Genomic DNA, 16,818 nt, shown 5'->3' with positions numbered 1-16,818 from the left:
TCAGTGAGTCAGTCATAGTTCAGAGAGAGACACTACAAACACCTAAAGAGAGCAGGCAGGCAGTTTGTGTGTCTAATAATATGATTGCTATTTAATGTGTTGTTGCAGGGTTCAATTATATAGTTAAATAACAAAAATACACGACAATACATTACTCTGACAACTCCCCCACAAAAAAATAAAAATTACTATACAGAAAACAAACATGAACAATATATAACAAATATTCTACATACAGAACACAAGACAACCCCCATGACATTCTGATCAACACCCATTCCCTAATTTATTTAATCAAATAAAATTATAAAATGTACAATATCTACTCTTCAAATATATTATAGAAATAAATTAATGCTACAGTAATTGTGAGCAAAAATAATAACCACCACCACCAGACAAAAGGTGGACTCGGTGAAGTAGAGCTTCTCCACAGATAATTCTGACAACAATTTAAATATCTCACCCACCATTAATTAAAAAAAAAAAACACCAGAGACCAACATTATTTATGGATTTTGTTGCTGTAGAAAGTCACTCTCCAAGAAAACAATCAATAAGCAATCACAGAGGAGTTCCCTCCCAATCAATCATTCAAGATTGATTTTGTTTTTGGCAAGTTTAATGGTCTTAACTAACAGATCACCAAGGACAAACAAACTAAACAACCATCCAACCACCCACAATGATGACCTGCAGCAGGACATGCCTTATCTTTAGGGCAGCATTGGCTACAGCAGATTTCACAAAACTAGTTATATACATAACATTATTATTCTTATAACAAAGTCAGGGAACTCAGTACATGAGGTGGAGAACTACAACCCCATCTCATTGCTGGAAACTCATAAGTTTGTATTTCCTGTAACAAATTTTTTAACTAACACAAAAGTAGGCAATATAGATTTTACCCACACAGGGCATTCAGGAACCTTTTTTTCTTTTGCACAAGATATCACACATATGATATATTGTTTTTACTTTCATTAATAGTGACAATATGTATTAGTTATACATTTTTTAATTTTCAGTTTATTCAAAACAGCTGAAAATCAACAGGGGAAAAAAATGGATAAAATAGATAGCAATGAATTATATTATAATTAGAAGACAAATGGATTTTCTTGCAGTTGGCTAAATATAGTTTTGTTTTACTTAAACTGTTGTATTCAACATGCAATAAAACTGCAACACACATTCCTCTAAATCTTAGATTCTTAAAACATCATGAAAAAGCTATTCATACCATCAACACCTCAGAGCAGCAACATTTGAAATTATAGACAAACATTAACAAATAAAAAATACATTGAACACAGATACTCAACCCATCACAGTCAGGTAATAACACCATCACACACACACAAAAAAAAATAAAATACATCCTTTGATTTCACCAACAAAAAAAAATTTCAACCATCACACACAAACACAATCAAACTTGCAATTATGAAGCTGCACACCAGAATATTCATCATCATATACAGACAGCTGTATATTCTAGATTCTGACTTATCCTACTGACTGCTGTATATCTAAATCAAACTAAATCATCATAATGCTATCTGTACAAAAGAGAGACTACTCTATGTACACAGGGCAACATATATAAACCACATTTCATCATAAACAAACAAACATTACAGATCATACAGCATTCATTCAGCATTTAAACACACACATACAAAGACAAAATATTAATCTTGGCCCACCTACACATACACAACAAACAATACAATAACATCAATGACAAACACACATACCACACCTGGTGGCCCAGACCACCACCCCTCTGAATCCAAAACACTCACCATGATATACACATACACACACACCAACCAGCCTTTTTCTATTGATTAAAAAAAAATATATAATGTTTTTAGCCTTTTATCGGAAGACACCCTTAAAGTCAGTCCCTAGAGCCATGGATAATCCACGCTTCATAGCATAATCTGTTAATGTCAAACAGATCATTATACATCAGCTCAGCCAGCTAGCTCATTGTAAATTCCACATGAACAATGCTCTTTTTGGTACACTGCTCTCCCTTCATTCCCAACCCTTTTTATGCATGCAAGACCAAATTGTCAGAGATTTTCAATTTCCTTCAAGATGCTTTTTTTACAATTGCTTTTTTTTTTTTTTTTTTAATCTCATCAATCATTACCTCACCTCAACCTCCTCAAGTACACCCCTCTTTCTCCTATTTACTTTTATTTCATTTTCATCTATTCACTGTATATATCATTATACTTGTTTGGCACTGGAACTCTTACACCTCTCTTACATTATTTCTTTTTGTTTGCAGCAATCAAATAGATAGCAAGACAAAGTAAAATTATACTTTATTTGAATTAAGTTCATTACTTACACATTCCCCTTACAAATATCAGTTCCTCTGTTACTATTATAAATAATTAAATAATTAATATTTCACATTTAATTTATTTTCTTCAAAAATCTAGTTACCTTCAAATGATATTAATATGTAATTTTAAAAAGTGTATTTATAACAATTTTTTATTACATCTTTACTTCATAGATGATGAATCTTTTCCTCAAATATGAACAACAGTAGTTAAAGGATGCATAAATTTGTTTACTCCCCCCATCCCCTGCACTCATCAGGACCATGACAAAAGGATAGCTACTGTAGTAAATAGGTTTTCACACTTCTATTTTTAGCCTCTTAACTTATTTCCATTTCAAAAAATTACCTTCTCTCACCCCTTTTTTTCCTATTTACTACACTATTAGTATTATTTATGTGTATGATTTAATAACATTCCTAACTCATACTGTGTCCCAAGAAGGGTTATGATGTGAAAAGAACCTGTCACAGGATTGTCCACTCAAAAGGTGTTGCTGCCCTTTACTTTGTCACAGATTATAAAAATTATTCACATGTTTCTGTGAAAAGTGCATACCAGGCACAATATTCACATATTCTTATGATATTTACTGTATCACTTTTATTTACTTTTGTCATAAAGACTATTTTAAGATTTTTTTCCAATTTCTTCTCATGCTGATAAAATGCATGACAGAGGATGCATACATTCTCTGAGCATATCCATGAAATGAGCTACTAATGAACTATTCAACTACAATTATGGCTAAAGATATCATTATAGATGTAGTTCACATGGTCATGTCTACATAATCAAACTGATAAAGATATTCAGCTGAACCTACTGTAATAAAAAATAAATTGGTCAATAGAAATTGTGGTAAAGACAAAATTAAACACCTATAATAAACAACTCAAACCATGAATGATCAACACAAAAAAGCACAGAATCAGAGGGTCAAAAGCATTACAAATAATAATTTCTTCACATCTGTGATTACCGTAGTTGCAAGCACCATTTTAACCCTTTCACTCATTGGCTCCAAATCATATGCATCCCCTGTTGGTCAGGTATTTCATTTTCAAATTCAATGGCCCTGTAAAAATCTGATGTTTCAAATCTAATGGGGGGGGGGGGATAATGCAATTAACTGTATACAGTTACTAATGACATTTATTATGTTATATAGCATTGCTATAGTAAGGTTAATAGGAGATTTGCAAAATTATAAACAAGGTTAAGGTTAGAAGAGTGATAAATTAGTACTGTCTGCCAGTCAAGAAAAATTAATCAAAATGACCATGGCATGAACATACATCCTCAGAGGCACAAGGGGGAGGGGGGTTGAAAGACAGGGGGGGGATGAATTTAGTTTATGAGTGTATGTTATTGTACCCAATGTGTTATTAAATAATATTTAAATTATATAAATAAACAATTGGCCATGGCAACTGACTATACCTATTATGTGTGCCATACGTAAATACCCAATCCTTCCAGAGATACCTCCCCACACCTCCCCCCTTCCATACTCCAGTCTATTCCTTCAAAATTGGGAGATGCAAGTGTAAATGGTTTAATTATTTATATTTAAAATATATATTTTCATCATTAGTCAATAGTTTCTACATCTATTATGAAAAATATATAAATAAAATATTATATCTAAATAATATGCAGTACATTTCAACAAGATTTGTGATTTCTATAATAAAATTACCAAAGTGACCTGATAACATGATCAATTTTCAAAACATGTATAATTATTAAATGTTTTATTTATATATTATCTTTATAATTGAGTAAACACTGGGTGGAGAAAAAGGGAATGAGGGGATAGCAGTCCCCTCAATGTCAGGAATATTAACATCAACTGTGGTCCACATTTTGGTCTGTGTTAATGTAAATGTTCAAGGAAATATTTTGTCTGCAGCTTTATAATGCAGATGATACTTATAATTAAATATTTAATAATGGATCAAGGCAATTTTGCAGTCACTGTCAGTACAATGACATTCTGGTTTGTAAACTTCACAAGAGCAAAAATAAATTAATCATTCCAACATAGTTCCCAATTATTTCTCAACTCCCTTGCCCCCCATTTCAAATTAATCCTGTCAGCGATATGATTCAAACCGGATGGGTGTTCACCTTGCACCTAGGCCCCTAGCTGCTGCCTGCCTCCCTTCCTGACATTGCACTTTATTTGCCCAAGTACTTTCTCCCCTAAAGCAATTCCAGCAAACTCTCACCCTTTGTCACAGACAGAAATACTGACACCCCAACATACAGAAGCAGGCACCTGCTCATGACAGGAGTCACTGGATGAAAGGGAGGGAGGCAGGCAGGCAGGCAGGCAGGCAGGCAGGCAGGCAGGCAGGCAGGCAGGCAGGCAGGCAGGCAGGCAGGCAGGCAGGCAGGCAGGCAGGCAGGCAGGCAGGCAGGCAGGCAGGCAGGCAGGCAGGCAGGCAGGCAGGCAGGCAGGCAGGCAGGCAGAAAGAAAGGCAGGCAGGCAGGCAGGCAGGCAGGCAGGCAGGCAGGCAAAGACAGACCAAAACGGACCCAGAGCAGAGCAGGTCACCCTCCACCCTTGGCACCCAGGGCACGGGGTCTCTCGTGGGGTTGTAGCCGACCCCCACAACCTGCAGCGCAGCATACTTCCCCCAGGTTGGGTCCAGGTCCACAGCTTGTCCTCTCGCCCTTACCATCAGCAGCTTCTCAACAACGCATACCGAGACCTGATTGGTTGACCACGGACACCTCACGGCTCACCCATTGGACCACAGGCTCCCCTCGTTCCCAAGTGGCTGGCACAGCTCAGACCCACTTAAGCTCCCGCACCTGGGCCGAGTTCAGCACTCACAATCCTCCAGCCGAGCAAGAAACAGCAACCAGCAACTAGGCCTACCAAGGCCTTAGCCGACAGGTGAGCCGTCTCGGCTCTCCCGGCGATCTCAAGCACACCAGCCATACCTGTGGGCACTCACACCCACACCCAAAAGCTCCTTAAAGAGATGATGGACACCAGCCTATGGCGGATACCAATCCATTGCCATAGGGTCACACCAATAAAGCCTCAGGCCAAAACCCCTTTAATTCACCACCTACACACCCCAATCTTCACAAACATAATGACACAAACAAACAATGACATGTATGCATATGCCCAACGTTTTATTTAAGCTTTAAAGCTATATGGCTTCATCTTTGTTAAACAATAGACTCTTTGGTGACAAAACTGTTTCCCTACTTTCCTTAGTGTTTGGAAAAAGCAGTGTAAACATTTGTTATAAAGTTAATCTTAAGACATCTTAAATCTTTGAAAGCTAACCAATTGTGTAATGTCTACCAACCTTTCACAAAACATCTATGGTACACATAACATGTTCACAATTGAATTGTGTTAAATATATACATCAATAATTACATACTGCTCCTAAGAAAATTGGCCCAATATGCAGCCAAACTGAATTCAACTTGCTAATTCTATTACTTAGATTTTCTTTTTCAAAAAAGGCTCATATTTCATGGTGGCCTACATTTTATTTGTAAAGACCTTAGATATTTATTTGATTTATATATGGAATACAATGAGATTCAAGAGCTAAAATTATTCATCATCAAATAATAGATATATAAGCATACACATAGGAATCCCCGATCATGAGGCAATTCAATGAGGTAACAAACAAATTAAGCAGCCATACTCTCACATTATTTCCTATCCAATATACATTCAAGCTACAGCCAAACCAGAAAGCTTGCATGAGGCAGCTATTTAATCATTAAATATACCAACATGGTCTTGAAGACATCAAAGAAATAGGTTTTATTTTAACTTATTCAACATTATCATCTAGCCATCATAAAGATAATAAACAAACAAGTACCACTTGACAGACTAAACACAAATATGAATCCCATGCATGTACTCCCTCCCCCTCCCATCATGTTTGTCAGAGTAAGTGAAGATTGCTGTCAGGTTAAAATTATTATGCTATGCAACACCTCTTTAGTGACATGCACTCTTTTCTATAATATACTTATGCATGCACAAAGACCCTGATTTATCAGTTGTGTGACCAAGTATAAGTGTAGTTGCGAGGAAACTAGACAAGATGGATTGATTCCACCCCTTGTTATTTCTTGATGCAACAGAGATAATCATCATGGGATGATTTAACATTTTCCACAATTAGTGGTAGATGCACCCCTATGTAGTTATGCTTTTTCAAACCAGTACAAATAGCATTACCTAAGGACATTACATTAGTGAATGTCCAAGGACTCTCTGATTCCATGGATATGTACTATAACAATTCATAAAAATTCGTGAAAAGTAACACATTTCATCATAATACTATGTCAACATGTTAACATGCATGTTCTAATGAAATATACAATCCCTTGATATTATCTTCCATTATCATGGCACCAGTGGGGTCTTGGAGGAGTGTGGCGCAAACACTCATCACCCCACCTTCCCATGAATAAACCTTTCCTGTGCCATTCTGTCACATCAATGTATAAACACAAGTTTTTAAAATGGTAAAAATACACCTAAATAAATGAAGGGAATAAGCAAGTCTGTTTTGGATGCCATATTGTGTGTACATGTATCCAGAGTACAAGACTAACAACTCAGCTGTTACAGGTTCATATTCCTCCTCTCCCTCCCTCCCTTTCCAACATTCTTTACCTATTAAAAAATAAAATTTGTATAAAACTAACATATTGACCGAGTTTCCTTTTATATAAAAAATTAAACACATTTGAATTAAAATATTTTCAAATGCATATACTTTTTATGACTATCAACTATTTTTTTTTTTTAAATCACAACACACTTTCCACTGAGTTAAGATTATTTGTTTCCTTTTCCATGTTTTTGGGGCAAAATGTTACTCCCATGTTGGGATGGGTTTTGATGTACAGAGGACTTTTTCCATTACAACACAATCAATATTCACATTCATCTTTTTCCACTTGCTTTCACATCCTCATTTTAAAAAATCTATAAATACTTACCTGTGAAACTGGGAGGCCATCATCCAATTCAAATCCCATTTGGCATTCAACGTACAAGCAGCTGGCACCTTGTGTCTGGAAAAATATTTAGCATATTAATATTCACATTAAACATAATAATTAATTGAAGGCAATGCTTTAAACACTCTAAATGATATCCCTAAACTATCCTCTGTTTATAGATATGACCAGATAAGAGTAGGTATTTAATAACACTAGCTTACCTTCTTTTCATCTTCATAAAAAACACACACACTTCCACAGCTTTGGTTCTCAGGATACTAACTACATCTGCCATCCATCTGTAAAAGCAAAAGAGGTATTTCTCATACTGGGACAAGACTTGACAAATTATAATTACCACTTTGGTATCATATTCTCAGCATTATATTTTGAAAGTCTAAAACATCTATTTTCAAACTATCAACCTGCATTGTACTAATAGTAATACTAATGCATTTCCATTCCTCCAATGCATTCACACATACCTCTAAATTGTCTGAGTACTGCCTTGTCTTAGAATCTAGTACTCCAAATCAGATATCAGTTTGCCATCTTGGGAGAGTTATAAAATAAATCCAGGAAACTGTGTATAACTCATCTTTAAAAGGCACTGCAAGCCCATGGTTATTTGTCTGTCGTCCCTCATTTGCCCTTGAAGATGGCCTTGACCTCCAAGCCTCCATCGTCTCTGAAAAAATATCAAATTCCATTAAATACATTCTTTAATTGATTCTACATTCAAATGTTATTTTCAACTACCATATTCTTTGGCATGCTTCTACATTATACCAATATTAGCATATATAAAAAAATATATATTTCTTAAACACACATTTTTAGAATATTACCTTCTAGCAAGCTCTTTCAATGAAGTCATTTGCACCGTTATCATGCCATCTGCATTTCTTTCTCCAGTATCATTTTCCTCTGAATCTGTCAATTAAATGTTTTATAAGTTTAAGAGAAACCAAATACAAGTGGTAACAACCTGTATTGGCATTTAATATAACTCAACATTCTTCCTCTTCCTCTGCCCTTTCATTCAATGCATGGATAATAATTACCTAAACAAACAATATTCAAAAGATGTCTTATGTTAATTTTTGTCTAACTGGCATATCTGACAAATTTTAAATTGCATGTAATTATATTACCTTGCTGGAAACAACACTTTGCCAATCCCGCATCCTATCCTCCTGTTTAATTGCAGTGTGGCTGATACTCCATGATATTTTTTTTTCCTTCTGTTCCTCCAGGCCTGCCAGCAGGAATACCTTCATTAAATATGCAAGAAATAAGAAAAGGCTTATAATCTTTATGTAAGGGATTTAGTGTAGGTGCAAACTAAACATTTTTCTTTTATCAAGCTACATCTTAAAATATATAATTTTGGCTTAGTTTTGGTTCTTTAACAAATTTGGTACAAAAATTCAACTACAGTTTAAAATATTCACCTGTGAAAGAAAAAGCTCTGTCCTGTTCTGTAACTTGCAGATTCGTGTATTTTAACAGCAATAGACTTCTTTGGGCCTTCAATCTGTGATTGAATTGTTAGATATATTCCACATATTTCATTAATTTACTCAAGAATAAATATATCTTGAACTGACAACCAAATGAAATCATTTCATTATTTACCTTCTATCTACCATAATTTAGCACTATACTTTACTTCTGTTGCCTATCAACATATTCATCTGGAACAGAAAATCATTTGCAAACAATTTTTAAATCTTAAATAGTCAAATATTTCATCATTTCTTTCATAACTGACATAGCTTGTCATTCAATTACACAACAGAAAACAATTACTCTTACTTCCACTTACTTGCACTTATTACATCATGTACATTTGCCATCTACCTCCATGAATCCCTTCAGTCAGTCATACACTATTTGCTGTCTGAAAAATTATTTAAAATTATATAATTATTAATATATAAATATTCTGTAAAATTATATAAAAGATAACCATCTCATTTGTATTAAATGTGATTGAATCTTGCTAGGATTAAAATTTAATTTAATTTAATTGTTAAATTAAATGTTGTTTAATAATTATTGAAACAAACCCTAGACAATCTTTAACACATGGCTTAGACCACAAAGATACTCAAGTGTTTTTCATTTATCATTCTCTTTATTAAGACAACAATAATGTCCATTTTATGGCTCTGCACTCACAAATCTATAATATAAATTTTGCTAATTATTCTCTCATATTTTATTTTCAATGATAAGTAATCACTACTATCACAGGGCATATGCATATATTCATATTCCAGATTGCCTGCTATACAGCCACATCTACTGGTACATAGGAGTGGGGGTTACAAAGATTATGCAATAATTTTTAAATATATAAAAAAGTATTGCCATAATACATCTTTGTAAGCATGTTCAGATGTAACATTTGTCAAGTCTTTAAATTCAAATTTTAGGCCTTATTCACATCATTGCAAGATTCAATCACATTAATACAGATCAGATGGTTATCTTTTATATAATTTTACATTCATGTTGCTTCTTTGCCCATCCTTATTTTTACCTGTGAAAATGCTGCCTTGTCTTAACAACTAAGTGCTAAATCAAAATACCACTTAAACCTCTGGGTAGAGTGAAGCACAATACTGTTATCTTCACAATTAAGGACTTTCATTTGATATACTTAAATGTGAAAAGTGTCAATACATTATCAAATTGCATTTATTCATATTTACCTGTTAAAAAGAAAATCAAGTGATCCTGTTCCCCCTCCACTCCAACTGTAGTATGGCTGCCACTCCGCAGACTCAGCCGCTTTCCTTTTCTCCTTCAGCCTTGGCAGGAGGGAGAAGAAAAAAATAGTGTGTGACTACTTTATAGAGTTCAAATATGTCATTCTAACAGACATTTTAAAGATTACAATTTTCTTTTCTTTCATTAGCTATTACCAAACACCTTTTAACAATATTTACCTGTGTAAGAACACCAATTTCCCTATTCTGTGTCTGGTATAATTGCCAACATATGGAATGAACACTTCACAGCTTTCAACCTGTTGAATTGCAACTAAATTCAATAGATTTCCCATAATTACACAGACAAAAATTATTTTTAATTAAACTATTTGGAAAACTTGAAACAAGCAAGTTTATCAATATTCACTGTGGTGCATTTATGACTAATACTGTGGCTAACTTATTTCCCATCATTCAAAAGAAAGGACTTGTACTTTATATCATAGTCAAATCCTTCCCTAAGTTTAATTGTAATTCCTTTTATGGGAGGTTTTACCTGAGAATAAGGTAAAAGTAACACCTGTTCTCCAAAAGGATAATGAATTACAAATAAAAATCACTGAATAATACCAATAATAATCTGGGAGAGGGAGCTCTAATATAATATAGCCAATCAACATTTATATCATATGTTTTTTTTTTATTATTATTATTATTATTATTATTATTATTATTACTATGTTAATAAATTTCATGGACAATCTTCTCATTTCAAATGTGTAAACTGTATAGAATTAGAATTCCATATATTGTGTATTATATCTTAAATATTAATATACAAATAGCAATGTTTCATTAAGCTCTTAACTTCTTTTTTTTCTAATAGGGCTTATATTCTTATACTTTAATGAAAAATAGTGATGACAAAATCCATTTCATACTCGTTGCAACCCTTGGATACAGGACTAATTTTCTCTCGCACAATTAAATCTATTACTTCTTTTTAGCAAAGTAAACAAAAATTTGTCAGTTAATTTTTTTAGAACTGCAGTGAATTAGTTAACCTGTCTCATGCAGGGCACACTACACATTCCTTCTCCTCTTCTTTCTTACCCAGACTTGTAAACAGCCTTTCAGGAACTCTTGCATAATGATCATACATTCTATTAATTAAAAAATAATTATACAGTGTTTATGGACTACTTAAAATTTATATAAAAAAATTACAAAAATTCTAAATGAAGATTTACCATTTATCTTCTATGGATTAGCATCATCCTCAACCCAAGTCCAGTATCTAATCAAAATAAAGTCACATATCTGAAGACCTTTCTTACCTATTTACATGTCCAGCCAATCTGTTATATAATAATATTATAAATTATATTATAATAATAATAAAGATTATATATATTACCTGCACTTGTTACATATATAATTATGACATTTTTACTCCATACCCTCTTCACAGCCAACACCTATGATTTCTGAAACATAAAAATTTATATTTTATCATTATAAGTTATGTAACATACCTTACAGATCAATGCAATACAGACCAGACAACTATTCAGGAGGTTCATAATATTCATACTCACCTTATTTAAAAAATATAATATCAACTTTGTAGCTCTGCTCTTAAATCTACAAAATATGAAATCTATTAATTATTTCATATTTTGTATTCAACACCAAATCTTTCTGCAAAGGGAATAATCATGTATTAAGAAATTGGGTCAAATGCAAAACAGCCATAGTTAATGGGGCATGGAGGGGTGGGGGTGGAGGTGGGGTTAAAAAATTAAAATTCCTACATTTTAGTAACATTTAGTACAGTTTTGTAAAGTTTAATATAACAAGGTTATTCAATCATTACTAAACTATCACAAACTATTATACTTGGGAGTACATGCAAATACAGTTAGTAATGCTACAATACATTTCTAAGCACAAAAAGCTGAAAATGAAGTGTATTCACATCAATATTAAATGCATAAACATAATGTAAACCACAGAATAAAGATTATCAATACCATACAATACAAGGTCATGACATCACATGTATCCACATATGAAATGCAATTAATCATTTCACTGCTTACCACAATTGTATTGAAAATACTTCAAAAAAAGAGCATTACACATACTTGGGTCAAACAACATCACAGACAGATGGGCTAAATCAACTGTAGATCCTCTCCTTAGAAGACAGGAGAAAATTATTAACAAAAATTTGCCCTCATCTTTACATCCACAAGACATTGGGATCTGCTTCCTGAAGTGCATCAAGAAAACAGCTCTGTGAGGATGTCAAGTCATGTGAACCATGTCATATCCATCTATTACAAGTCAACTATACCATATTGTATTAAAGACACTTAAATGCCAAGTTTGTAGAGCAACATTTTTACTTTTGTTAATATATACGTTAAATTATTATAATAAAGTCATATCAGATAACCAGCCATATATACATCTTAATTTCATTCTAAAACCCTCACTTTAGATAAACAAATCAATCCTGCAAAGTCAATCATTTCAAGTTTAATTTTAATCTTAGTCTGCTAATGAATCAACTGTTCAGAGAACAAAATTCATACAAAAGAAAGGAAATCAATACACTTTCCCCTGTAAAGCCACAATATTATTCTGAAACAGTCAATATTCACTGAACATACCATTGCTTTAGCCATTTTACTAATCATCATCTTTCAATCAGAAAAGCATTTGAGTTCTTGTAAGTCAAGAGAACAAAACCTATAATAATCTGAAAATCAGAATTCTCACTCTTATTACTTGAATCCAGGAAGAAAGCATAACCTATACGTTTTTTCATTTCACGTCATTCATTCTATAATCGCCAAAGTTTCACTTTCATAGTATTTCATATAAACATTTTTAAGCTTTATACTTTCTACTTACCTCCCTCCACTGGAATTTATTTCTTTCCTTTCCAGCACTAGATCTCTTTCCTTCACTTTATTTGTCACTGCATCTGTCAAAGCATTGCCTTGGTTGAAGTACTCGATAATTAATGTGATTTATCCTTTCACACACTTATCTAGCAAAATGCTTCATGTCAAGGTTCATTTAAAAATTATCTTTGCATATCGAGTCCTTAGGTGATGTTCATATGCAGAAATGTGTATCCTACTAAAAGAGATTGTTTATATATCTTTACCTGTTAAAAAGGGGCAAAGCATGTCAATTCCTCAAGTAGGCATGATATTGAATATTCTTTACAAGGTTCATCAATTACATTAAAGAAGGTCCTAATATATTGATAATACTTAAAAAGTAATGTATCATGGTAATTCAATTGTAATTTCACAATTTTGCAATATTCATAATATTCCCCCAAAGAACTTTAGTTTAAATATTTGTTCATTTGACAAAGATGGATTTATAAGATATTAAGCTTGCAATCTATTGTACTGGAACCTCTTGAAAGGTTTAACTTTATAAATTCATATTTACAAATCATACCATAACTTAACTTTTCTAAGAGTAAATTGCTAATGCATTACTTTACACAATTATATTTATTTCATAATATTAGGATCTCAATTACTGTACTTTCACTGGTGCATTTCAATTCCTCCATTGCCTTTACTCATTCCTCTTCACTGTATTGCTTTGTTTTAGAATCAATTTAAACCAAATATCAGTGATGCCTCCTTAAAAAATAATACATATTCTATATTTTTGTCCTTTGCCATACTTACTTATGGAATAGCAAAATGGGGCCACAGGTTATCCCTTCATCTCCAGTCGCTGTTCATCCTTGAAGATGGACTAGGCTCCTCCAGCATATGCTACCTGCTTGTCTATACAAAATTTACCTTCATTCATAAATTATTCAGATCATAGGGCCATATTTAAATATAAAATACATTCCCTTAATGCTGTTAGGATGCTTGCTCTTTATCACAACTATTGAAGTATACATTATATTAAGAACTACATTTCACATTCTTAACATCAATCAAGTTCCTTTGAAGAAAGTATCATACACCTGTATAATACCTACAATTCTTTCTTTGTCACTAATCTTCGCAGAATCTGTTTTTGCTACAAAAATATATATATTTTATGTCTCATTCTTCCTCATATGTAAACAAAATAACATTTATTGACTGGAATGTGACATTTGGTCTAACAGCCAAATAGGGCCACAAAAGGTAATTTAAGCAATTTTCTTTACCTGTTTAAGGAAAGAGACAATCAAGCAATCTTTCCTCTCTTGCTGCAGTGTGGCTTTCACTCCTTGGACTTCCCATTTCCCTCCAACTCTGACAGGAGAAAAAGCTTTTTACTCAAAACAATGATATTTATACACCTATAATTTCTACAAAAAATATGTATCTTTTTTATCTGGATAGACATAAGGATCACAATATTCCTTTCTAATTTGTGTCTATCAAACAATCTACTCTTATTATATCTACATGTGAATACACATGAAATATGTTCTGTACCTGCTGTATTTCTGTTGTCTTAAGAGTAATGAAGACTTCAAGATCTTGGATACATTGGAAGTAAACATTTACCGACTAAGCATAGTTCACATATAGAATGTTAATTACATATCTAGGTGTAAATATAACAAGAAATGTTTAATACTGACTTTCCTAAAAAGGGAAAACAGCTGTTGCTACGCTTACAAAGAACTGGTGCTCACTCTTTAGTTAAAATGCACTGCCAGATTGCCACACAAGAATGGTGCTCATGAACTGATATACACATCCTTCTGGCCAACATTCTTGATGATTTCTCCAACTTTTTGTATACACTAAAAATCATATGTATTCTCTTTCTATGACTGTCAGCTTTTATTTGTGCTCTAATAATTTTTACCTGTGCGAGAAATGTAAAGCTATACACTTCCTCCTCTGCCGGACAGCCCTGATTTTATTTCATGTGGGTCTCCATGCATCTGTCCCTGTTTTGATAGAATGATAATAGATAAAAAAAATATTGCTCACTTTCTTAGAATAAAAATACTATCATTCAATTTATTTATCATACACCAAATTATGAACTTCATAAACCAAAGTTACAAAAATACACAATACAAACCTGCTACCTTTGCAGAACTCAACTCAGTCCTTTGCAAACAGCCTTACAGATTATTTACTTTCCATGCATTAGCGCCACCTTCAACCTCGTTTGTCTACCAAACTCATCTGCAAGACATTTTTAAAACAATCTTATGTAATCCAAATACAATGACTCATTTTTCACTTGCTTCATGACATTTCTTAGCAGTCAACAACAATAATTAAGAAAATTGAAGTTTTTACTTACCTATATTACACAATGTATAATTCTATCATTCTTACTCCTTAAATTCCTTTACATCCTACAATTCTCACTGCCTGGTAGATACAATTTACTTTTCATAACAGCTTATACAATTTAGAGATCATGCACCACTTTTCCAGGATTCAGAAAATCTATCTGTAATAATTAAATTATCAATAGAAATTCATATGTCCCTCTTGCTGCTCTCCACTTCCCCTACTAGTCTAAAAAATAATGATTTCATTAATTCTTCACTTCAAAATTTGATGTTATAGATACCCACTGTATCAGTTATATTCATATCAATAAAAAGATACCATACAAGGACTTAGTTTCATTCAATAACAAAATATGTCGAGTTGTATAGGAGTAGCGATTAATACTACAGAAAAAGAAGAAACCCAGTCCACATAAGTTCACAAACCTTCAGCCCTGTCCAGGTTAGTCAACTTTGGCTAATAACTAGGAGAAATATCTGCTTTAATACTTGTCTTCAATTAGCTAGAATAATCTGCACTTCTACAATAAAACCACACCTAAGTCTAGTTGCATTTATATAGCTTATTAATATAAAAACTGGTCCATGATAATTCCCAAGTTCATAGATTATATCTCAACATTTTATCTGATAATCAATTTTACTTCTGTAAATATATTCTTGATTCTTCCATACATTTTATATTATGCTGCAACAATATGGATTAGTGTTCTAAAGATATATTATGTATAAAATATCTATTATATATATGCATAGATATGTATTCCTTGGCCACTTTACCTATGCAAAAGAAAATGATCCATCTCTTTGGTTGCTGTGCAGTTGTGTGTTGATATATCTTTCAGGTCTCCATCCCTGTAAAGATCGAAATTCATTAATATAGTGGTCCATTGTGATCATTACTATTACAAATATTTGATTCTCAATTACATTCAATTACACTATCTCAATAAAAAATAAGGTTTTTTTTTTATTCAAGAGTACCTTAAGCGAATCTTCACAAAAGTGATTTGCAAGGGTTTGCCACATCACTTAACATCCCCCTGGAACTGGTTTGCGGGGACTAGTATGTGCACACATCTCGAACATTGTCCATGTTTGTGGTGGATGGTTCAAAGCAAAACAGACCCATTCTCATTAGTTAATACAGGCAACAAAAGAGCAAAAATTAAAATAAATGTGAAAAATCAACAAGTATATTTTTCCTTACAAAAAAATTTCATGCATATCCTGGGGATCTGGAATACAAAATCTATTCTGTTACTGGACTGCATCCTTAACAAATCATGTAAAATATATATTTTTCAGTATGCCATCAGGTACCAGCATACATTTCTAAGAAAAAATAACTTTAATAATACATTGCTTATTTTCTGACTCTGGAACACTATTCGTAATTTCAATAATAATGATT

At 33.0% G+C, this 16,818-nt stretch overlaps 3 long non-coding RNA genes across 4 annotated transcripts in view; all 3 read right to left on the bottom strand.

Moving 5' to 3' along the window:
* Positions 1 to 3,507: 3,507 nt before the first annotated feature.
* LOC113800508 (uncharacterized) overlaps positions 3,508 to 16,818 on the bottom strand; it is a 45,925-nt gene continuing 32,614 nt past the window's right edge. The window contains exon 6 of the long non-coding RNA XR_011398351.1: positions 3,508 to 7,447. This is a non-coding gene — a long non-coding RNA (uncharacterized lncRNA). The remainder of the gene's footprint in view (positions 7,448 to 16,818) is intronic.
* Positions 8,231 to 12,421, bottom strand: LOC113800529 (uncharacterized). The gene is made up of 9 exons (XR_011398366.1): positions 11,701 to 12,421; positions 11,520 to 11,589; positions 11,167 to 11,265; positions 10,340 to 10,419; positions 10,103 to 10,201; positions 9,211 to 9,285; positions 8,837 to 8,919; positions 8,537 to 8,640; positions 8,231 to 8,315 (listed from the first exon to the last, which is right to left on the bottom strand). It is a non-coding gene; the product is annotated as an uncharacterized lncRNA (long non-coding RNA).
* Positions 12,875 to 15,445, bottom strand: LOC113800537 (uncharacterized). 2 transcript variants are annotated; one of them, XR_011398359.1, is made up of 6 exons: positions 15,410 to 15,445; positions 15,182 to 15,288; positions 14,960 to 15,038; positions 14,307 to 14,394; positions 13,828 to 13,929; positions 12,875 to 13,097 (listed from the first exon to the last, which is right to left on the bottom strand). It is a non-coding gene; the product is annotated as an uncharacterized lncRNA (long non-coding RNA). The 2 variants fall into 2 exon arrangements; XR_003474963.2 differs by having other exon boundaries at positions 12,876 to 13,097; positions 14,960 to 15,044.

The sequence above is a fragment of the Penaeus vannamei genome, chromosome 42 (assembly GCF_042767895.1).
Source record: "Penaeus vannamei isolate JL-2024 chromosome 42, ASM4276789v1, whole genome shotgun sequence".
Lineage (NCBI taxonomy): Eukaryota > Metazoa > Arthropoda > Malacostraca > Decapoda > Penaeidae > Penaeus > Penaeus vannamei.
Note: the sequence above shows the minus strand (reverse complement) of the source record. Positions and strands in the feature narration are given on the sequence as shown.